The sequence below is a fragment of the Podarcis tiliguerta genome (assembly GCF_965153285.1).
Source record: "Podarcis tiliguerta genome assembly, chromosome: 16".
NCBI classification, from domain to species: domain Eukaryota; kingdom Metazoa; phylum Chordata; class Lepidosauria; order Squamata; family Lacertidae; genus Podarcis; species Podarcis tiliguerta.
This window is the reverse complement of record NC_139549.1, coordinates 7,138,357-7,163,899: the sequence shown is the minus strand read 5'-3', so window position 1 is coordinate 7,163,899 and position 25,543 is coordinate 7,138,357. Positions and strand designations below refer to the sequence as shown.

The 25,543-nt window shown below is 43.7% G+C and overlaps 1 long non-coding RNA gene across 1 annotated transcript; it reads right to left on the bottom strand.

Moving 5' to 3' along the window:
* Window positions 1-12,667: 12,667 nt before the first annotated feature.
* LOC310666277 lies at window positions 12,668-14,823 on the bottom strand. Its single transcript, XR_014505841.1, has 2 exons — window positions 14,777-14,823; window positions 12,668-13,505 (listed from the first exon to the last, which is right to left on the bottom strand). It is a non-coding gene; the product is annotated as an uncharacterized lncRNA (long non-coding RNA).
* Window positions 14,824-25,543: the final 10,720 nt, after the last annotated feature.

Sequence of the window (25,543 nt, the reverse complement as noted above, 5' to 3'; positions counted from 1 at the left end):
TCCACAACAATAAACGCTGTCTATCTGCATCATAATTATATTTTTGGTTCTGTTCATTTTTCACTTATTTTGCTCATTCCTAGGTTTCACTCCTAGGCAAGGGGGGGGGGCATGTCTACCTTAGATACATAATTTCCAACAGGTCTACACTGAGTAGAACTTAGCTGGCTACAGCCCTACATCTAAAAATAACAGCCCCCATATATATTATAAAAATGGGTCCTCACATGTAATAATATAAATCAGAAATGTTGGGAACATAATGCCATAGTTAGTTATTTCAGCAGCAGCAAACACCACTGCAATAAGTAATAGGTAGTTATGATTTTATATATTTGGAGGTGAGGGCAATCTGGCTGCAACATCCATTGCCCATTGATCGCCAGGGTTGATTCGGCTGATCTGGCTAGCTAGGCAAGTGTCCCCTCCCTCCCTCATCGGTCAATGTGCACCCCCCTGTCAGTACGCCTTTGAGCCGATGCCAATGACTGCGCTCAACAACTGGATCTGCCCCGACTGGGCTAGGAGACTGGAGCACTTCTAGAGACCTTCCACTCCTGGAAAGCAGGTCTAAGTTAACTGGACCCAGAACTCTGAGTTGTCAGCACCAAACTCAGAAGAGTATAAACAACACGGAAGAAAGCTATGAAACCTAACTTCTATTATTTCTAATAGCTGCTGCAAACTAATACTAAAGCGCTACTGGCTTGAATGAGTGCTACAGCTCTAAATCAGGCATCTAATGTCTACATAGATAACACTCAGACTCCACATGGAGTCAGGCAGGGGAGGAAGAAGCAGAGAGCAGTTTCCTCCCCCTCCTTTCTGAAAACATCATATCAGGAGATTCTCGCAATGGGAGGGGGTTAAAATATACACACACCCACACACACCTGAAGCTGCATGCTAGGTGAAAGAGGATGGCCATCCCAGATAGGAGTGCACCGTTCTTCGGTCAAGGGTATCAAGGGGAAAGAAGGGGTGCTCTCTGTTTCTCTCCCTCTCCCGCAGACCTAGAACATGGCTAGGGAAAGATTCCATTCACCCCAGAGAAAGGGGAAAATGCCAGTTCTCTATGCGTGTGTCAGATGTACATTCCAAACCTGACAGTGTGCTTCATTCAGCCAGGAATGATTGGAAGAAGCCCAGAGAGAGTTGCCCATTCTGCCTGGGGACATTGTTCTATGATGAGCGCTTTTAACTGGGTTCCTAGTGAAGTACATGACACAGAGGAGTGATCACCATTTCACGTTTAGCAAGCCTCTCTCAGCGTCATCAGACCTTACAGTGCAACATCAGTGGGTCCTTAAACACGTATTTCAAAGATTTGCAACATGAATGTGAAGAGGTTCTGACGTTTGCTGTCACTCCCTGCTTTGCTCAGCAGCTGAGACACCACACACAGCTGAGGAGAGGGAGCCAGAGGTGTGGTAAATAAGGATGCTAAGACTGTACTCTGTAAGTAAGGGCAGCATTTTAGAGCATTCTCGCGGGTTCCAGGCAATAATAACTTTTCTGGGGGGACTGGGGCATCATGCAGGCATACAGGCAAAAAGCCCAGGATGGTTTAGAGATAAGTAGGGGGACATTTATGAGGGAAAGGGGAAGAGGAGGAGGAAAAAGAATCAACCCACAAAAGGAATCTGAGTTGTTTCAGAAATGACAATGTGGATGGGAACACTATGGCATGGGGACAATCAGTACAGGAGCTAAAAACCAAGACACATGAGATTAGAGAAAGAAAAACAAAGAGGGTTCATGCAGAAGGGTTGGAATTCAGAAAAGGCCAGGAAAAATTAAAGGGGTGGTGGCGGAGGCTAGTGTCTCCCAGGAAGCAGCCTATGATGTGATTGCGGCCTTGGAAATGTGTCAGAAGGAAATGATTCTCTGTCTTAGATGAATTTCAGAAAAACCAGAGGAAGATCTAAGGTCCAAATTGATTAAGGAGTTGTATAATTAGATGGAGGTACAGGAAGAACTGATGAAAAACTCAATTGATTAAATCTTCTGAATTAATTCAAGCTTTGCAAAGGTGAAAAAAGGTTACCAGAAGACTGTCTGGTAATTTTTAATTTACGCCAAATCAGAGACCAAATAATACAAACGAACCAAGCTAATTCCAATTTTTTGACAGATGCTCTGAGAAATACGCAAATTCCATATAGATGGGAATTCCTGAAGGGAGTCTCTTTTACATGTAAAATCAAGAAACAACAATGCAGGGATATATCTGAAGCGCAGAAATTTCAGATGAAAAATTTAATATAAGAATTAGGAGAAGGGATGCTCGTGACAGGAACAGAAAGGGGGGTAGAGGAATTACCTGAGGATAGCACTGATAAAGAGGAAGAAGAGGAAGAGTAACAAAGACATAATTAAAGCAGGAATAAAAAATAATTAATATTTTCCCTTAAATTAAACCAGAATGGCAGATTATAAATACTATCTTGGAATGAAAATGGCTTAAATAGAGAAATACAATGTGATTACCTAACAATCCCTCCCCAAGAAGAACTGTTGCACAATTCACTACAAGCGGGATGATTAAGAACGGTGTGGAAATGAATTTCTAACCAAAGGCTTGGCTTATGGAGATCTGGAAAAGAATGAAGAGGCTTTTGGAATGACGCAGTTATAAAAAGAGAGTCGCCATGTTGGCAGGCTTTGTTGCAGGATTGATGATCAAGGGGGAGGAAGCCATGGCTTTGTTATTATATTGGACTTCTGGCAGAACCCCCTGAGAAGATCGAGAAGGGAGTGACAGGCCTGCGAAGATTAATGAGCAGACGGTAAGATTGTTTTTTCTATGGAAGTGATTCAATGCGTCTGCCGTCTGAATAGGACTCTTGGATGAATGGAAAAACCCACACAGGATTATAAAAATGTTTGTTTTCAACTCGCTTGTGGAGACTATCAGAGGTCACAAAGAGAAAGGAAAAATATACAAAAACAACAAGAAGAGATGAGGAAAACAACAAGGAGAGGATTGGACAGAATTGTGAACATCAAAGCAGCAGCAATAAGATGAATGGATCCCTTTCAGAGCTCGAAATATGGGTACCCCCAACAGAAATTTAAAATTTGGCTCTGTAATTTGGAATTAATGTGATTTGATTAAGTGTTAATAAAAATAATTTTTTAAAAAATAAATAAATAGAAAAATACAAGGAACATTGCAGATGAGAATACTTCTTGTTTTTTAAAATAAAACCCCAGAAACCTTGAGATTTTGATTTTAAAAAATTGGGCATTTTGAAATCTGAAAACAATGGATGTGACCCATATTTGCATTCATTTGTATAATCAAATAATATAAGGGTTGAGACAAGGTGGCATTAGTAATTATGGATATGTGCTTCCAACAAAGGCATCCAGCCAGCTATAGTGAATTATAAACTCTTGAATGAGATTACACTCTTCCCCCATGGGTTTAATTATTGAAAGAAAAACTTTGTGAGCTTTCTAGGCATTTGGGCAGAATCCTGACGTTTGCTGTCACTCCCTGCTTTGCTCAACAGCTGAGAAACCACACACAGCTGAGGAGAGGGAGCCAGAAGTGTGGTAAATAAGGATGCTGAGACTGTCCTCTGTAAGTAAGGGCAGCATGTTAGAGCATTGTGGCTGGATCCTGGCAAGAAGAACTTTTCTGGGGGTACTGGGGCATCCTGAAGGTATACAGGCAAAAAAACTAACCCAGGATGGTTTAGAGATAAGTAGGGGGACACTGGTGAGGGAAAGTGGAAGAGGAGGAGGAAAAAGAGTCAACCCACAAAAGGAATCTGAGTTGTGTCAGCAATGACAATGTGGATAGAGAAGAGGAAGAGTTGTTAGACAGGTTGAGGATTGCCATTGTGTGGACAGGCGGAGTCCCCCAAACCCTGTGTGGCCCCCATGTGGAATAATGACTCAAGACAACGTGCTATGGGATTAAAATTGGCCACAACTTTATTATGTTTCAGATGTGGGTAGACCTTGGCTCAGGCATTGGGTGTTTATCCCCCCCCAGTCCCCCGCCGGGGATCTGGGGAACACCAGGGTTATCCAGAGTGTGTGTGTGGGGGGGAGATGGGCTGGCTCTGGAGACCATATGTTCAAGCAGAGAGAACCTGCCCCTGTTACGCTACCGTCGCAGGGAAGAGCAATGATGCCCTCTCTGCGTACGGCCAAAGCCTCCCCTCAAACAACCCCTTTAACAGGGAACCCTGGTATCACCGCTGCAAAGAGAAGGGGGCGTGAGTCACCGCTACACCCCCACCCCCATTTAGGGAAGCTAGACTAAAGGATTCTGCCCAAGGCCTTTATATTAACAGTTACCAAGATTAGAGAATATGGTGGATTTGAGTTTATTACTGCTTTTTTGAATGTGTCTCTTTATTCAGCATATTGGGTCACAGTGCAAAAAGGATATGAGCGTTGCATCCATCCTGTTTTGAATGTAATACCATTCATTAGTGTGCCTGCAATCTGAAGCCTGCAGAACTGCCATGGAATCTGTTCCAAGAAGCTCCCTTGCATTCCAAACCAAGTTCCATGTACGTTTTACATTCCACCTCATTGTGGGAGGCTCTGTGCTATTTTTAATTAGTTTGTAGCATTATTGTTCTTCTCATGACTGTTTCAGAGCCAAAATAATTGCTGAATCATGGCAAACATTGCAGAGGAACGCCTGGTATCTGCCAGCTCAGTGCTATCCAATTCCATGTCTGCGCAATGTGCATATGTATTCAGTGTCCCTTCTTCTTCTTGTTGTTGTTGGGAGAGATGGGGACTAACACTAGCTCTTGAGGGAGCTGGAAGATAAAGGAGATGATCAGAGAAGCCTCCTTCATTTTCTTTTTTCTCAGACTTTCAAGATAAAAAATCCCAACTGCCTATATTAACAAAAACATTGAAAACCTAGGGGAATAGACAAATCTACCATCTTCTTTGTAGCTGTTACTGTGTGTGTGTAATTATGATCTCTTAGAAATAATATATATGGAAAACATATACCAGGCTAAACATTAGCAGATATCAAGAGAGGCATATATCAAGCAAAGTACAAGGAACATTGCAGATGAGAATACTTATTGCTTTTGGAAATGAAACCCCAGAAACATTGAGATTTTGATTAAAAAACTGGGCATTTTAAAATCTGAAAACAATGGATGTCACCAGTGCTTTTTTCCCTAAAACAATGTCAAGGGCTACTCTGGTTTTCCTAGTCATATTGAAATACTGCCCCTCAATGAGGCCAAATGTAGACCTTAAATGCAAATTGTTTAGGGGTGTGCGCCCTCCTGCGTCCCCCCAGAAAGAGAAGCACTGGCTGTGACCCATATTTGCGTCCTTTTGTATAATCACATAATATAAGGGTTGAGACATGGTGGCATTAGTAATTCAGGATATGTGCTTCCAACAAAGGCATCCAACCCGGGACTATAATAATCTATAAAGAAATATAAACTCTTGAATGAGATTACACTCTTCCCCCGCAGGGTTAATCATTGAAAGAAAAATGTTTGTGAGATTTCTAGGCATTTGTGCCAAGTGTCCATTAGGAAAGAGCAACGCTGACTCAAGGCGTGGAAGCCAAAAGCAAATGGTATAAATGCTCCAGACATTTCTGTCTTCCTCACCAGAGTCTTCCAGCTTCCCTTGACTTCGGTTGCTCAGCTTTTCCTGCTCTTGGTAAGTTGTCTTTAAATCAAAGCTTTAATAGGAAAAGGGCACAGAGGCATTCTGTGACTCTGGGGGAGATTCGCTAGGGATTGTGTTTTGAAAACTTAAGGAACAGCTAGAGCTATTTTTGTCATCTGCATACTATCCCTTGCTTTTTCCTGTAGGACTTATTTCATTCATTAACAGTCGTCAATAGGTTTACCATACCCATTGAGTCAATCACCCATCTCCTACTAACTTAATGAGAAATCTCATCCCTTATATATCTTCATTCTTCTTTTTTAATAACTCATAACCGAGTAAGATTGTCTTCCATAAACATGGTTTTAACAATGAGTCCCTAAGTGACTGTGGAGGCCAATTCTGGATCCACAGGTCCTTACACAGTGGGGACATTGGTTTCTGAGCACTGTGTGGATTTGCCAAGGGGGCCTTCCTCTTCACACTTTTCTCCCTTGCGTCCTGAGTTCGAGTGTCTTCAGAGCCCATGATACCTTTGGCAAAGGCTGTTCTCCAACTGGAATGCTCGCAGGCCAGTTGTCAGTGTTTATACTACATTTTTTAAGATTTGCCTTGAGACAGTCTTTAAACCTCTTTTGTTGACCACCAGCATTACACTTTCCATTTCCCTTTTTAAGTTCAGAATACAGTAGTTGCTTTGGAAGACGATCATCAGGCATCCACATAGCATGAGCAGTCCAATGAAGTTGAAGAATCATTGCTTCAACACTGGTGATCTTTGCTTTTTTCAGTACGCTGACATTAGTTCGCCAGTCTTCCCAATTGATGTGTAAAACTTTTCAAAGACATTGTTATGGTCTGGTGACTTCTGTTTCAGAGTATCTGAAGATGTGTGTACGCACACAAAAGCTTATACCCAAAACAAACTTAGTTGGTCTCTAAGGTGCTACTAGACATTTTTTAATTTTATTTTTGAGGAACAGGGTAATTAGAAAGTTGCAAACTTTCACATTTGCCTCATAGATTTGGTGTGAATCGCAGTGGAAATATGAAAATACTGTTCCAGTTTGACAACTATATTTGGAAGCCGAACATCTAATGGGCCTTCTGTCGCTTCGGATCGGCTGCAGGAGCTTCCTGCATCCCATCAGAAGCCGCGCTTTGGTTTCTGAATGTTTCTGAAGTTGAACGGACTTCCGGAATGGATTCTGTTCGACTTCTGAGGTACAACTGTATAGGAGAGTTTTTTTATCTGACTAACCCTTTAACAAAGTAACCATGGACCACCTAAGATCACTCTTTGAACTTGTATACCCCCCTCCTCAAATTTGTAGTTTTGACTCGCCTCATGCTGTTGCCATGCAGGTGTGTGAGGAACGAAGACCTCATTCTCCCCACGAAAAGGGAGAAAAAATTTGGGAGGATGAGGTTTTTTTTTGGGGGGGGGTTGTTGCTGTATATCACCTTGCTAAAAATCTGCTTGCTATATTTTGCTATTTACTGTGATGTAACTGGACACCACTTTCAGAAAAGATTGTTCATAGTATTTATTGATGCAAAATTTGTAATTAAACAGAATCCGAGTAGACATTAGTGTACACCATCTTAAACACTTTCATGTTATTTTTTTCCAGATTCACACCAGTTGTTCTACGATGACTACAGCTGTAATGACACCCATTATGAAATGCAGCATGCCTATTGAAGTAACAGTGCAGGAAGCAGACGGAACACTTAGGCCAATGACAATGGGGCTGGAGATGGAGATTGATGTCATGAAACAGGGAACAAACACGACTTTCCCCAGCCCCACCCATGCCCAGATAACTGAGGCTAGCATGCTTGCTCCTTCACCAGCAATGCAGCTGCCTTCACGGAATCTACCAAATTCTGTTCTTTTGAAGCTCTTTTCTCGTCCACTGGAACCTATACTGAGAGAAAGATGATCTTGTCTCTCTTTTGAATGGGATTGTGATCCCCCACAGGAACAGGGTGTGGGGAATGGTACCTGAAATGCACACCATGGATCAACGTCTAATGGCCATTTGTCATGGATGCTGTAGCTGAGATTCCTGCATTGCAGAGGGTTGGACTTGATGGCCCTTGTGGTCCCTTCCAACTCTACAATTCTCTGATTGTGTGGTGTCAGGAATGCTGAGCCTCCACCATCCAGACAAACCAGAATGGATTGGATCAAAAGGTTGCTCAGCATCTCTGACACTCTCGCCTACACATCCCTGATCAATGCTACTTTGAGCTTCCTTCTATCTCTCTTTAGCGCATCCTTTCTTTTTCTCTTTCTATCACTCATTGATGGCACTCTGAATATGCTTCAGGCCTGCAAGAGATCTGATGCTTCCAGTTCCCTGAGAATCTCTTCCTTCCCTTCTGTACCTTTGCCTTGTGTCAATTATAAATTCATCTGTCACTTTGTCATTTAACTCTTTTGTGTCTGAAAGGATTGTCGAGCTATTTGAAGACGCTCACCTAAGAAATGCTTTCATGATCTCCTCTTTCCACTAGAATAAACGCTACCTATCTGCATCATAATTATATTTTTGGTTCTGTTTATTTTTCCTTTCTTTTACTCATTCCTAGGTTTCACTCCTAGGCACGTCTATCTTAAATACATTATTTCCAATAGGTCTACACTGAGTAGAACCTAGCTGGCTACAGCCCTACATCTAAAAATAACAGCCCCCATATATATTATAAAAATGGGTCCTCACATGTAATAATATAAATCAGAAATGTAGGGAACATAATGCCATAGTTAGTTAGTTATTTCAGCAGCAGCAAACACCACTGCAATAAGTATTGGGTAGTTATGATTTTATATATTTGGAGGTGAGGGCAATCTGGCTGCAACATCCATTGCCCATTGATCGCCAGGGTTGATTCGGCTGATCTGGCTAGCTAGGCAAGTGTCCCCTCGCTCCCTCATCGGTCCATGTGCACCCCCCTGTCAGTACACCTTTGAGCCAATGCCAATGACTGCACTCAACAACTGGATCTGCCCCGACTGGGCTAGGAGACTGGAACACTTCTAGAGACCTTCCACTCCTGGAAAGCAGGTCTAAGTGAACTGGACCCACAACTGTGAGTTGTGAGCACCAAACTCAGCAGAGTATAAACAACACGGAAGAAAGGTGTGAAGCATAACTTCTTTTATTTCTAATAGCTACTGCAAGCTAAATCTGAAGCGCTACTGGCTTAAATGAGTGTTACAGCTCTCACTCAGCCATCTAATGTCTACATACATAAAACTCCCCACAGTCAGGCAGGAGAAGAAGAAGCGAAGAGCAGTTTCCTCCCCCTCCTTTCTGAAAACACCATATCAAGAGATTATCGCAATGGAAGGGGGTGAAAATATCCACACACACACTCCCCAGAGAAAGGAGAAAATGCCAATTCTCTATGCGTGTGTCAGATGTACATTCCAAACCTGAAAGTGCGCTTCATTCAGCCAGGAATGATTGGAAGAAGCCCAGAGAGTGTTGCCCATTCTGCCTGGGGACATTGCTCTATGATCAGCGCTTTTAACTGGGTGCCTAGTGAAGTACATGACACATAGGAGTGACCATCATTTCACGTTTAGCCAGCCTCTCTCAGCGTCATCAGACCTCACAGTGCAAAATCAGAGGGTCCTTATACACATATTTCAAAGATTTGCAACATGACTGTGAAGAGGTTCTGACGTTTGCTTTGCTCAGCAGCTGAGACACCACACGCAGCTGAGGAGAGGGAGCCAGAAGTGTGGTAAATAAGGATGCTGAGACTGTCCTCCGTAAGTAAGGGCAGCATTTTAGAGCATTTTGGCTGGATTCTGGCAAGAAGATCTTCTCTGGGGGGACTGGGGCATCATGCAGGCATACAGGCAAAAAAACCAGGATGGTTTAGAGATAAGTAGGGGGACACTGGTGAGGGAAAGTGGAAGAGGAGGAGGAAAAAGAGGCAACCCACAAAAGGAATCTGAGCTATGTCAGCAATGACAATGTGGATGGGATAGAGGAAGAGTTGTTAGACAGGTTGAGGATTGCCATTGTGTGGACAGGCGGAGTCCCCCAAAACCATGGGCAGCCCCCGTATGGAATAACGACTCAAGACAACGTGCTATGTGATTAAAATTGGCCACAACTTTATTAAGTTTCAGATGTGGGTAGACCTTGGCTCAGGCATAGGGTGTTTATCCCTCCCAGTCCCCAGTCGGGGATCTGGGGAACATCAGGGTTATCCAGAGTGTGTGTGGGGGGGAGATGGGCTGGCTCTGGAGAACGTATGTTCAAGCAGAAAGAGCCTGCCCCCATTACCCCGCCACCGCAGGGGAGAGCAATGACGACCTCTTGGCGTACAGCCAAAGCCTCCCCTCAAAACAACCCCTTTAACAGTATCGCCTGCTGCAAAGAGAAGGGGGGCGTGAGTCACTGCTACACACCACCCCCATTTAGGGAAGATAGACACTCCCTGCCGATGCCTTCACACAGCCAGCTGCTTGAGAAACGCTGAGTTGCTTCCAGTCTCTGGGTTCTTTTCGCGCTCTGTCTCTGCCCACTCAGGACTGGGGACTGGACCCATAACCTGTTGGAGGGGGATTTCCAGCCGGTGGCAGAGGACAGAGTGACTCCAGGAGACATAGGTGTAAAAAACCCAAACTAAAACGAAGACTGTATTACTAAACAAGAAACACAAACTCTGGTGGGTGTTATTCCTGCAGGCAGGCTACAAAACTCAGCTTTTTTCTTTTATAGCAACGGCCAGTTGCAGCCAATTAATCCCAAAAACTTCTTAAAGGTATGTTTCTGTGCCAAATGCCCCCTAACAAGAAGCTTTGGAGCCAACTGAGGATTCCCAGGTAAGATGATCCCCCAATTGTGTGGGCAGGTAGTCCCTCCCCCTACCTGGCCTGATCACCTTGGCACCGCCTCCCCAGGTGGGATTGGGCAACTGGCTGAGGTAGGCGGAGACCTCCAGGTATCCCACCTGGGGAAGGCAAAGCCAAGCCTGTGTTAATAGTGCTGCATAGGGTCCAGGGGGCTGCACGCGATCATGCAAAGGGTGCCCCCCATTTAATGTGGGGAGTGGTCATTCCTAGTGGTGAGCCGGAAAGAGGGAGAAGGGTGAAAGGGGAAGTAAGAGAGCAGACTGTATTCAGAGAATCAAGAGAAGGACTGGATAAGGCTGCTATGGGATTGATGCCCATTTCCAGAAGGTTCCAAATGGAATTTAGTTTAAGAGGGGGCAGCTGATAGGGAAACCACAACAAACCATTTCCTCAAATAACTCCCATCTGAGGTTTTCACTAATGGCAATGATGCAGATATTATCAGTGCTCTACTGGAAGTGGGTGATGAACTGATAGTTCTTTCTACTGGGCAGTTCAGTATATCAACCATCTTGAGTCACCCCTCCCTTCTTGGTCTTATGCAGGGGTCAGCAAACTTTTTCAGCAGGGGGCCAGTCCACTATCCCTCAGACCTTGTGTGGGTCCAGAATATATTTTGGGGAAAAAAAAATATTTGAATGAATTCCTATGCCCCACAAATTCATTTTAAATAAAAGGACAAATTCTAGTCATGTAAAAACAGGCTGATTCCTGGACCATCCACGGGCCGGATTTAGAAGGTGATTGGGCCAGAAAAGAGACATTTGCTGATCAACAGCCTAGCCTGTTGGACTTGGTTGCCTGCACACAACTCCACCCCATTGAGAGCTCTCCATGGTTCAAATCACAGCCTGGACTCATGTTCTGCATTTCAGTGCCTCCTGCCGGGAACAGAACAGTCTGCAGTGTTAAAAGGTAAAAAGGTAAAGGACTCCTGACAGTTACGTAAGTCCAGTTGCGGATGACTCTGGGGTTGTGGCGCTCATCTCGCTTTACTGGCTGAGGGAGCCGGCATTTGTGCGCAGACTGTTTTTCTGGGTCATGTGGCCAGCATGACTAAGCCGCTTCTGGCAAAACCAGAGCAATGTACGGAAATGCTGTTTACCTTCCTGCCAGAGTGGAACCTATTTATCTACTTGCACTTTTTTGATATGCTTTCGAACTGCTAGGTTGGCAGGAGCTGCTACCGAGCATTGGGAGCTCACCCCGTTGCGGGGATTCAAACCACCGACCTTCCAATCGGAAAGCCCTAGGCTCAGTGGTTTAGACCACAGCGCCACCCATGTCCCTTCTGCAGCCTTAATTCCTCCTAAATATATTTGGAGCATCTGTGGTACCACTTCTCTGCCTAACTTCATACTCTAAGGATACAACATAATATAAAATGAGCAGCATTGTGTAACAGATGTGTGGAGCCTTTGGCCCTCCGGATATTGCAGAGCTGCAACTTCCATCGTCCCCAGTCACAATGCCTGAATAGCTCAGTTGGTTAGAGCATGGTGCTGATAACAGAAAGGTTGTAGGTTCAATCCCCGTATTGGACAGCTGAAAGCTCCTGCATTCCAGGCAGTTGAACTAGATGGTCCTTAGAATCCCTTTCTACTCTGCAATTCTATGATGCTATGATAATTTTTACGTTTGCCTTTTAGACTAGTATTACACATACTATATATGTAGCATTCTTTATTTCTTCCAGGCTGGCAAGTAAGTCATATTGTCAGAATTAATGGAACACCCCAAACAGACCTAAGTACCCAAGGAGCCTACAAAGCACAGCTGATGAGGGGCTAGGTTTGGGAGGCTGTATGGCATGGGAAGTGTCTCATGGGCCATACAAAGAAGGCCAGAGGGTCATGTTTGATCATTACACCTGAATTTCTTTCCCCTATACTATATCTAAGAAACTTAGAAGCTACACATACATAGAGAAGCATACATCTAAGTATCGGGTGACAGACACAGATAGGGGTGGGTGATGGTCATACACCTTGCCCAGCAGTTTCTCTGGAGCATCCATGAGCTACTGAATGAGATGGATATTCAGTGCGGTCCTAAAAAAGGTCCTCCTCCCCAAAACCCAATGAGAAGCAAACACAACAGGGTTTCAAATGCAGGCAGGTAAGCTTTAATGAATGATAAAAGCAGCGTGTGGAAACACTTGCCTGGTGAGCAAATGTCAAAGGGAACAAAAATATTTTACTCTGAAAGATAACAGCACAAAGCGATTGGCATGAGTTTAGCAGGACAGTTGAGGCATCAAAAAACTTGGGCATCCTTCAGAATAGTTGAACATACAGAGAACCAAAGAAGGAGATATTACTTAATGCCTTTGCAGTTTTTTGTTTTGTACTTTGAGTTAAGTAGAAGCGCAGGAGGAAAAGCTGAGAAGTCAAAGCAGCAGATCTACAATCTAGCATAGAGATGGACACAAGCATCAGGAATGCTGAGCAACCACAGATCCAGTTGTCAGAGTTATGGATTGAGGGGGCTCAGCAGTGATGACACCCAGGCCTGTGACATCAGCAGCGGCCATGAATGCGTATTAGGAGTTTCCAGGTACCATTTTCTTATCCAAATTCTTCTGTTGTTGTGGAGATTGACTTTGATTTTAACAGGGAGAACCGCACACCTTGGCAATTCCACGGGGTTGGTACAGACCGAAACGGCTGTATGAGCTTCCGCCGGAGCCCCCACCGCAGGCGGTGTATCCCCCCACTCTAACTGGCTCGCAAGAGGCGGCAAGGATTGGTCCTGGGATTACCACAGTGATGGGAGACGGCTTGATGACCATTTCAGATGGTGGTAACTGATTGACGCAGCCAACATTGGCTCCAGGTGCTATACCGAGGCTAGTCGATGACACTCCGCCCCCGTAGGATGACAAGCCCCCACAAGGTGAACACAGTGAGCCCAGACCACCAACTGGGTAGCTGACACAAGGTGAGGCACAGGATGAGACGCAGCAGGGCTGGCAAGACATCTTGGAGTGATGGAACTGGGTCTGAAATGACAAGTGACAGGCAAGAGTTAGTGGAAGAAATCAGTTGAGAAAGGGGATGATGAAGTGTATCCTTAGGAGCACTTGTGCAACAATGAGGGACGTTGAAGCAGAGGGGAGAGGCCATGCTAAAAGGGAAATTACAGAGGCTTGTGCTTTGTGGAAGAACAGCATTGGGTACCTCTGCTCTTGACTCTCATTAGGTATCTCTTACAAAAGACACCTTACAAATGGCATAGAATGATGCAATATCTAAGGTATGTAGGGTGCAGGAAGGAAAAAAAGGTGACCACAGCAAATAATCAAATAATAAAGAGGGACAGTCCATAGCTCAGTGGTAGAGCATCTTCCTTGCACAAAGGAGGTCACAAGTTCAATCCTTGGCATGTCCTGGTAGGGCTGGGAGAGACTCCTGCCTGAAAACCTGGAGAGTTACTGTTCATCCCTTTTCACAGTGCTGACCAAGATGGACCAAGAGCTGGTACCCACCTTTGTGGATGCGAGTCAACCATACCATTTCCTCTTCCTGTTTTGGGACACTCAGCCTGCAAACATGTGCAGACCATGCAAGTGTCCCTATTTTCCAGGGACAGTCCCGGATGTACAGAAGCCATCCTGGTTTCTGATGTCCCGCTTTTCCTTAGGATGTCCCTGTTTTCATCTGAGAAATGTTGGAGGCTATGGAGTTATATTAGCCCCCAAGACAAAGGCATCTGAAGGCGTCCCTGTATGGGGACGTTTTCTTACTCTCAGCAAGGGATGGAGAAAGAAATGTGTTTCAGTTTGCAAATACAGGCAATTTTACCTAATTTTTACATTCTGAAACAAAACACGGATGGACATAAAAGGGGCCTGCTAGGTCAGGCCAGTTGTATGAAACTGTGAGGAACTAAAGTTACTGGGAAGGTCAGAGAGAGAGAATGAGACAGTATCTGAGAGGAAACCAAAATGAACAGATTCCCCCACCCCTTACTAGGATGTGGCTCACACCACTCGACCCAAAATCTGATATTTAGGAACATAAGAATAACCTGCTGGGTCAGCAAATGGCCCAACATCCTGTTCTCCCAATCACCAACTAGATACATGCATCTTCAGGAAAACCCAAAAGCAGAACCAGAGCATGAGAGCAACTCTCCCCTCCTGAGGATTTCAGCGACTGGCATTCAGAAGCATTCAGCTTCCAACCAGGGGAGCAGAGAATAGCCAGCATGGTTAGTGATTTCATTATTTCATCCACACATACAGAATTAGAATGAATGAAAAGTACTTACCAAGAGCAGTAGCAGAAGAGAGAGAGAAGGTGCTTGAGTCTGATGAGATCGGTATCCTGTGCCATGTGCTTTTATACAGCTTCTTAGAAAAAGGAAGTCACGTCTGAATCACAGCTGAGTATCACCTTTGCTGCACATATCAAAGCCACATTGGCCTATGTTATTTTCTAAGGCTGCAAGCATATTATAGGGTCTCCTCATATTATTATAGGGTAACTATATTATAACCTCTTGCACCCTCTCATTTCAGATATTATAGTCCGTGGCTGTAGCTAATTCTACTCCAGTCAGATCAACACTGATGTGTCTTTCATTAATTTGTTGTTGTTGTTGTTTAAGGTGGTGGTTTGTGTTCATTGTCTATGTTTCCGGAACCCATAACACACCGGAAGCCCCTTAGCTTCCATTCTCCTTAATGAGGACATTGGGAACTAAATTTGCACCCATTAAAAAAAAAGCATCCAGTGAGTTATATCTAACTCATAAACCGCTGACCTGCCAATGTCTGCTTGATTCAGTGTGTACTTGGTGGAGGAATGACCAGCTGGAGAAGCGCAGAAAGAAAAAAAACACCATGGTACACAAGGATCAGCACAACCAGACTCCTTCATCTGCCCCAGCTGCCAAAAAACATGTATCTCCCTTATTGCTTCCTACAGACACAGAAGGCACTGTAACTCTACAATGGTTTTGACTTCATCCCCAAAGACGCACTCTTCCATTATCTCCTGAGACAGACTGAGAACAAGAAGTAGACTCAGAATCAGAGGAGACCTATTGAAATCAATGACCATTGCTAACTCTAAACTGTGTGAATGGTCTGCAAATAAAAAATGCTGTTCAAGGCAAGCAAGTGTAAAGGAAAGCTTACTTAGACTCCTGGAAAGCACGACTAAGTGAACTGGACCCAGAACTGTGAGTTGTGAGCACCAAATTCATCAGAGTATAAAAAAGACTGAAGAAAGCTGTGAAGCATAACTTCTTTCATTTCTAATAGCTACTGCAAGCTAAAACTGAAGTGCTACTGGCTTGAATGAGTGTTACAGCTCTCACTCAGCCAGCTAATCTCTACATAGATAACACTCAGACTCCCCACAGAGTCAGGCAGGAGAGGAAGAAGCGAAGAGCAGTTTCCTCCCCCTCCTTTCTGAAAACATCATATCAGGAGATTCTCGCAATGGGAGGGGGTGAAAATATCCACACACACACACACACCCTTAAGCTGCATGCTCGGTGAAAGAGGATGGCCATCCCAGATAGGAGTGCACCGTTCTTCTTTTAAAAAATTAGGCATTTTGAAATCTGAAAACAATGGATGTGACCCATATTTGCATTCATTTGTATAATCAGATAATATAAGGGTTGAGACAAGGTGGCATTAGTAATTAAGGATATGTGCTTCCAACAAATGGATCCATCCAGGGATTATAATAATCTATAATGAAATATAAACTCTTGAATGAGATCACACTCTTCCCCTGTGGGGTTAATCATTGAAAGAAAAATGTTTGTGAGATTTCTAGGCATTTGTGCCAAGTGTCCATTAGGAAAGAGCAATGCTGACTCAAGGCGTGGAAGCCAAAAGCAAACGGTATAAATGCTCCAGACATTTCTGTCTTCCCCACCAGAGTCTTCCAGCTTCCCTTGACTTCGGTTGCTCAGCCATTCCTTCTGTTGGTAAGTTGTTTTTAAATGACAGCTTTCATAGGAAAAGGGCACAGAGGCATTCTGTGACTCCGGAGTAGATTCGCTAGGGATTGTGTTTTAAAAACTTTGTTGTTGTTTAGTCGTTTAGTCGTGTCCGACTCTGCATGACCCCATTGAACCAGAGCACGCCAGGCACTCCTGTTTTCCACTGCCTCCCGCAGTTTGGTCAGACTCATGTTTGTAGCTTCGAGAACACTGTCCAACCATCTCGTCCTCTGTCGTCCCCTTCTCCTTGTGCCCTCCATCTTTCACAACATCAGGGTCTCTTCCAGGGAGTCTTCTCTTCTCATGAGGAGGCCAAAGTATTGGAGCCTCAGCTTCATGATCTGTCCTTACAGAGAGCACTCAGGGCTGATTTCCTTAAGAATGCAGAGGTTTGTTCTTCTTGTAGTCCATGGGACTCTCAAGAGTCTCCTCCAGCACCATAATTCAAAAGCATCAATTCTTCGGCGATCAGCCTTCTTTATGGTCCAGCTCTCACTTCCATACATCACTACTGGGAAAACCATAGCTTTTACTATACGGACCTTTGTTGGCAAGGTGATGTCTCTGCTTTTTAAGATGTTGTCTAGGTTTGCCATCGCCTTTCTCCCAAGGAGCAGGCGTCTTTTAATTTCGTGACTGCTGTCACCATCTGCAGTGATCTTTGAAAACTTAAGGAACAGGTAAAGCTATTTTTGGTCATCTGCATACTATCCCTTGCTTTTTCCTGTGGGACTAATTGCCACCATTAACAGTCGTCAATAGGTTTACCATACCCATTGAGTCAATCACCCATCTCCTACTACCTTCCTGAGAAATGTCTCCACTATATATCTTCATTCTTCTTTTTTAATAACTCAGAACCGAGTAAGATTACCTTCGATAAACATGGTTTTAACAATGAGTCCCTAAGTGACTGTGGAGGCCAATTCTGGATCCACACGTCTTCCATAGTGGGGACATTGGTTTCTGGGCAGGATTTGATCACGGTGTGGATTTCCCAAGGGTGCCTTCCTCATAGCATGTTTCTCCCTTGAGTCCTGAGTATGAGTGTCTTCAGAGCCCATGACACCTTTGGTAAAGGCTGTTCTCCAACTGGAGCGCTCACAGGCCAGTTGTCAGTGTTTATACTACATTTTTAAAGATTTGCCTTGAGACAGCTTTATACCTCTTTTGTTGACCACCAGCATTACACTTTCCATTTCCCTTTTTAAGTTCAGAATACAGTAGTTGCTTTGGAAGACGATCATCAGGCATCCACATAGCATGACCAGTCCAATGAAGCTTCAGCACTGGTGATCTTTGCTTTTTTCAGTACACTGATATTAGTTCGCCTATCTTCCCAAGTGATGTGTACAATTTTTTGAAGACACTGTTAAGGTCTGGTGACTTCTGTTTCAGAGTGTCTGAAGAAGTGTGCATGCACACAAAAGTTTATACCCAGAACAAACGTAGCTGGTTTCTAAGGTGCTACTAGACATTTTTTTATTTTATTTTTGAGGAACAGGGTAATTAGAAAGTTGCAAACTTTCATATTTGCCTCATAGATTTGGTGTGAATCGCAGTGGAAACATCTAAATACTTACATAGCTGGAATAGTGTAATGGATTTGTTTTAGCCTGAGTGGATTGTCTAATCCAGGGACACAAAGTGCATTATGAGGAATGAGGATTCACTCTAATCACATACTGAGGGTACTACAGTCGTACCTTGGTTTGCGAACAGCATAGTTCTCAAACGCTTTGGTTCCCGAACGGCAGAAACCTGGAAGTGACTGTTTGCGAACAATTTTTGGCAGCCGAACATCCAATGTGGCTTCCAATTGGCTGCAGGAGCTTCCTGCATCCCATCAGAAGCCGCGCTTTGGTTTCTGAAGTCGAACGGACTTCCGGAATGGATTCCGTTCGACTTCCAAGGTACGACTGTACAGGAGAGTTTTTTCATCTGACTAAGCCTTTAACAAAGTAACCAAAGACCACCCAAGGTCACTAGTCACTCTTTGACCTTGTATTCTCCCCTCCTCAAATTTGTACAGTGGTGCCCCGCTAGACGCATGCCTCGCAAGACGGAAAACCCGCAAGACGAAAGGGTTTTCCGGCTGCAGAGGCGCTTCACTAGACGAATTTCCCTATGGGCTTGCTTCGCAAGACGAAAAATGATGAAAATTTTTGAATTTTCCCCCCGCTCCAAAACCCCTTTTCCTGAATCGCTAAGCTGCTAAAAGCATTTTAGCAGCAAAACCACTAATCCCCCAAGCCTTAAAAAGCCGTTTTTAGCCCTTAAATTGTCAATAGAGCTAATAGCGCTACTCCGTCAATGGGCTTGCTTCGCAAGACGAAAGAACCGCAAGACGAAAAGACTCGCGGAACGGATTCTTTTCGTCTTGCGAGGCACCACTGTACTTTTGTCTCGCCTCATGCTGTTGCTTTACAGGAGTGTGAGGAACGAAGACTTCATTCTCCCCACACAAAGGGAGGAAAAGTTGGGAGGATGAGCGTTTTTTTTCCCTTTTTTGCCTGTATATCTCCTTGTTAAAAATCTATCTGCTTGCTAAATTTTACTATTTACTGTGATGTAATTGGACACCACTTTCAGAAAAGATTGCTCATAGTATTTATTGATGCAAAATTTGTAATTAAAACAGAATCCGAGTGGACATTAGTGTACAGCACCTTAAACACTTCCATGTTATTTTTTCCAGATTCACACCAGTTGCTCTACGACGACTACAACTGTAATAACACCCATTATGACATTAATCATACCTAATGAAATATTGCAGGGAGTCTACAGAACACTTCGGCCGGTTGTTATAATGCTGGTGATGGACTGGGAACAAGCATGACTCTCCCCAGCCCCAGCCCTGCCCAGATAACTCAGGCTAGCATACTTGCTCCTTCACCAGCAATGCAGCTGCCTTCACGGAATCTACCAAATTCTTTTGCTTACAATCTCCCTTCTCGTCCAGTTCCTATACTGAGACGAAGATGAGCTTGTCTCTCTTTCGAGGGGATTGTGATCCCCCACAGGAACAGGGTGTGGGGAATGGTACCTGAAATGCACACCATGGATCAACGTCTAATGGCCATTTGTCATGGATGCTGTAGGTGAGATTCCTGCATTGCAGAGGGTTGGACTTGATGGCCCTTGTGGTCCCTTCCAACTCTACAATTCTCTGATTGTATGGTGTCAGGAATGCTGAGCCTTCACCATCCAGACAAACCAGAATGGATTGGATCAAAAGGTTGCTCAGCATCTCTGACACTCTCGCCTACACATCCCTGATCAATGCTTCTTTGAGCTTTCCTTCTATCTCTCTTTAGCACATCCTTTCTATTTCCTTTCTATCACTCATTGATGGCACTCTGAATATCCTTCAGGCCTGCAAGAGTTTTGATGCTTCCAGTTCCCTGAGAATCTCTTCCTTCCCTTCTGTACCTCTGCCTTGTATCAATTATAAATACATCTGTACCTTTGTGATTTAAGTCCTTTGCAGCTGAAAGGATTGTCAACCTATTTGAAGCCGCTCACCTAAGAAATGCTTTCATGATCTCCTCTTTCCACTACAATAAACACTATCTATCTGCATCATAATTATATTTTTGGTTCTGTTCATTTTTCATTTCTTTTACTCATTCCTAGGTTTCACTCCTAGTCATGGGGGGGGGGGCATGTCTATCTTAGATACATTATTTCCAATAGGTGTAAACTGAGTAGAACTTAGCTGGCTACAGCACTACATCTAAAAAGAACGGCCCCCATATATATATCATAAAAAAGGGTCCTCACATGTAATAATATAAATCAGAAATGTAGGGAACATAATGGCATAGTTAGTTATTTCAGCTGCAGGAAACACCATTGCAATAAGTATTAGATAGTTATGATTTTATATATTTGGAGGTGAGGGCAATCTGGCTGCAACATCCATTGTCCCATTGATTGCCAGGGTTGATTCGGCTGATCTGGCTAGCTAGGCAAGTATCCCCTCCCTCATCGGTCCATGTGCGCACCCCGGTCAGTACGCATTTGAGCCAATGCCAACTACTGGGCTCAACAACTGGATCTGCCCCGATTGGGCTAGGTGACGTCCAGAGACCTCCCACTCCTGGAAAGCAGGTGTAAGTGAACTGGACCCACAACTGTGAGTTGTGAGCACCAAACTCAGCAGAGTATAAACAACACGGAAGAAAGCTGTGAAGCATAACTTCTTTTATTTCTAATAGCTACTGCAAGCTAAATCAAGCGGTACTGGCTTGAACGAGTGTTACAGCTCTCACTCAGCCATCTAATCTCTACATTGATAACACTCAGATGGTCAAGGGTATCAAGGGGAAAGAAGGGGTGCTCTTTCTATTTCTCTCCCTTTCCCGCAGACCTAGAACATGGCTCGGGAAGGATCCATTCACCCCAGAAAAAGGGAAAACGCCAGTTCTCTATGAGTGTGTCAGATGTACATTCCACACCTGATAGTGTGCTTCATTCATCCAGGAATGATTGGAAGAAGCCCAGAGAGAGTTGCCCATTCTGCCTGAGGACATTGTTCTATGATGAGTGCTTTTAACTGGGTGCTTAGTGAAGTACATGACACAGAGGAGTGATCAGCATTTCACGTTTAACCAGCCTCTCTCAGCGTCATCAGACCTTACAGTGCAAAATCAGAGGGTCCTTAAACACGTATTTCAAAGATTTGCAACCTGACTGTGAAGGGGTTCTGACGTTTGCTTTGCTCAAAAGCTGAGACACCACACACAGCTGAGAAGAGGGAGCCAGAAGTGTGGTAAATAAGGATGCTGAGATCGTCCTCCATAAGTAAGGGCAGCATTTTAGAGCTGGATCCTGGAAGAAGAACTTTTCTGGGGGGACTGGAGCATCGTGAAGGTATACAGGCAAAAACCCCAGGATGGTTTAGAGATAAGTAGGGGGACATTTGTGAGGGAAAGTGGAAGAGGAGGAGGAAAAAGAGTCAACCCACAAAAATCTGAGTTGTGTCAGCAATGACAATGTGGATGGGAACACTAGGGCACGGGGACTATCAGTACAGGAGCTAAAAACCAAGACACATGAGATTAGAGAAGAAAAACAAAGAGGGTTCGGGCAGAAGGGTTGGAATTGAGAAAAGGCCAGGAAAAAATTAAAGAGGAGGTGGCAGAGGCTAGTGTCTCCCAAGAAGAAGCCTGAGATGCGATTGGGGTTTTGGAAATGTGTCAGAAGGAAATGATTCTCTGTCTTAGATGAATTTCAGAAGAACCAGAGGACGATATAAGGTCCAAATTGATTATGGAGTTGTTTAATTAGATAGAGGTACAGGAAGAACTGATGGAAAACTCGATTGATTAAATCTCCTGAATTAAATCAAGCTTTGCAAAGGTGAAAAAAAGTTACCAGGAGACTGTCTGGTAATTTTTAATTTATGCCAAATCAGAGACCAAATAATACAAACGAACTATCAGAATAGATTATAGATAGGGGAGAAAAATAAAATTATTCTAAAAGAAATCCCTGTCCAACGTCTAAAAAAACCAAGCTAATTCCAATTTTTTGACAGATGCTCTGAGAAATAAGCAAATTCCATATAGATGGGAGTTCCTGAAGGGAGTCTCTTTTACATGTAAAATCAAGAACCAACGATGCAGGGATATATCTGAAGCGCAGAAATTTCAGATGAAAAATTTAATATAAGAATTAGGAGAAGGGATGCTCGTGACAGGAGCAGAAAGGGGGATAGAGGAATTACCTGAGGATAGCACTGATAAACAGGAAGAAGAGGAACAGTAACAAACAAATAAAAAAGCAGGAATAATAAAAAAATATTTTTCCTTAAATTAAACCATAATGGCAGATTAAAAATACTAACTTGAAATGAAAATGGCTTAAATAGAAAAATACAAGGAACATTGCAGATGAGAATACTTATTATTTTTGAAAATAAAACCCCAGAAACCTTGAGATTTTGATTTTTAAAAATTGGGCATTTTGAAATCTGAGAACAATGGATGTGACCCATATTTGCATTCATTTGTATAATCAAATAATATAAAGGTTGAGACAAGGTGGCATTTGTAATTAAGCATATGTGCTTCCAACAAAGGCATGCAACCAGGGAATACAATAATCTATAATGAAATATAAAATCTTGAATGGTGGTTGATGGGGCTCCCACAGAGCCAAAGGTCACAGACATGATCTCAAGTATACAGGGATTTTTAAAAATATATTTTAATGGTTTTTACAATAACAGATTCAAAATAATAAAACGAGGGGGGGGGGACTTTTACCATACCCATATATGAGATTCTCTGGCTCTTGTGACTTCCCCCCATTGCCTTTCTCAAGCTACATATCACTACGTTCTCCACAGTTTCCATATCTCTGAATTATCCATATTTTTCATTTCTTTACAAGTTGTTTTTAGAGTCCTGCTAACGTTTCTCTTTGTTTCCTAATTAAATTATACATTTCCCCCATCCTTTTTAAAGTCGTTATCTTCTGGATTCCTGAGTCTCCCAGACAGTTTTGCCATTTCTGCGTAGTCCAGCAGTTTGGCTTGCCATTCTTCCTTGGTAAGAACTGTTGGTTCTTTCCATCTTTGGGCTAGTAGCATCCTTGCAGCAATTGTTACACACATAAACAGTATTTTCTGGTCTTTTGGGATACCAGAACCTGTAATTCCTAATAGAAATGCTTCTAGCTTTTCGACAAATGTTATTTTAAACATTTTTTTTCAATTCATTGTATATAAATTCCCCCAAAGACTTTATATTGCATGACCACCACATATGATAAAAGGTACCCTAATTTTCTTTGTACTTCCAACAAATATTGGAGCTTGTTCTATACATTTTGGATAACTTAGCAGGAGTCAGATACCACCAGTACATCATTTTCCTATAATTTTCTTTGAGCGCACAACATGCTGTGAATTTCAAATCTGTTTTCCATAGTCTCTTCCAATCTGCCATTTGTATGTTATGTCCTAAGTCCTTTGCCCAGTTTGTCATATCTGATTTAACCTGTTCATCCTTTGTATGCCACAAGTATACAGGGATTGAAGTGAGACTGCAAATGACAATTGGATCTTTTGGACTGACTCGAGAATGTGAAGCTGTGAACGAACAGAAATAAATGATTCCTCAATGAGCTATTTTACCACTCAGCCTTCTTGGTCTTCTTAAAGCTGCTCACCTTAGAAATATTTCAATATAAATCTCTGCATCACAATAGTGGTTCTATTGTCTCCATTTCATTATCTTATCTGTGGGAATCAGACTCAGGTTTGAGGAGGAGTGGTGGCTGCTCAAAACAGATGTGGTTTTGTGGGTGATGCGGATGAAATAACTATTCTTTCATAGAATTGTAGCATTGGAAGGGATCACAAGGGTGATCTAGATTGGATGTACTACAGCACCTGCAAATGCAGAAATCTTTTGCCCAATGTGGGGCTTGAACCCACAATCTTGAGATTAAGGACCTCATGCTCTACCAACTGAGCTATCCCAGCTTCATGCTTCCCCACTTCTTATATGGCATTCAACCAAGATCAAAATTCTAATATGGATGTTCCTAATGAATTGTTCTCTACCCAACATTCCCTATCTGCTTTGGACTCAGCCCCCAATAAGCCCAACTCACTCTGGGCCAAACTAGGGAAAACACACGGCATCCTAGATCCCCATCCCAAATTGGTTGGGGCACGGGGTAATGTCTAATGAGGCGGCTTAAAAAACAAACACCCAACTAAACATATGGCTGGAAGCAGACAGGGCAAAGCGTCATGAACATGCCAAGCCAAAGCCAGGAAGTACAGCCCGAGGTAGAAAGCAGTCAGAGGTAGAACAGAGACGCTTGCAGATTTCTCAGACAACTGGAACTAGTGGAGAGACAAACCCTCCTCTCTCAGGAGTTAGTAGGAATGCAGCTTATCAGTTCGGAAAGGGCAGGCTGGATGGTAGCCAGCTCTCTCAAGAATCTCAGTCACGCTCGGCACATAGGAGGGGGAGTAGTTCTTCACCGGAAGGGGAGTTTGCTGACCTCATTAGTCCCAAGACTAGATGATTGGGGATGGTCTTAGACAGAAAACAAACCACGAAACGTAAGGGTCAGAATTTCAGGCTATTCTTCAGGTCCCGGAAGGACTCTTCAGAAGAGTCAACTTGATTTGGTGCATGGCTGCTCTGCGGGAGCAGTTGTGGCGAACGACTTGTTTTGCAATAAATATTCAAGTTAAATACGTTTTGTGTGCTGTGTTAGCAAGCTGGCAGCCGGCTAGCTCCTGACAGAAAGGAGACCTGGTGTCTCTCTCCCCCAATCTCCATGGGTGTTAATTTCTGCAGGGTGGTCTTTCACAAGTGTTTTTTTTCTCCAAAGAAGGCATGCTTGGGAAGAAGCACCTGGCAAGTATGATGCCTCTTTTCAACAGCTGTTGAGTGGAGACATTGAGAGCCAGTGTAGTGTAGTGGTTAAGAGTGGCAGACTTGTAATCTGGGGAACCGGGTTCGTGTCTCCGCTCCTCCACATGCAGCTGCTGGGTGACCTTGGGCCAGTCACACTTCTCTGAAGTCTCTCAGCCCCACTCACCTCACAGAGTGTTTGTTGTGGGGGAGGAAGGGAAAGGAGAATGTTAGCCGCTTTGAGACTCCTTTGGGTAGTGATAAAGCGGAATATCAAATCCAAACTCCTCCTCCTCCTCTTCTTCTTCTTCTTCTTCTTCTTCTTCTTCTTCTTCTTCTTCTTCTTCTTCTGTGGGACACTGCTTCCCCAGTGGGGCAGCAGGCAAGAGGCAGTGTCAGGTAGCATTGGGCTGAAAAGGGCTTCATGCTCCAAACGAGTACCCCACACCTAAAAGCATCCATCTGCCACCCCTTCTCTTGGGAAGACACAGCCAGCAGTTTGGTAGGGCTCAGCCTTTTGTGGGTTATCCTGCCCAATTCCTGCTTCTGTGTTCTGTCTGATTCTTATCCTCTTAACAGCCCCAGATGAACCCAGTCTGTCCTACCTGGTCTGCATCCATCTTGAACTATTTCAACCTGACTTAATTGATGCCTGGATCCTTATGATTAAGCCCAATATGATTTGGTA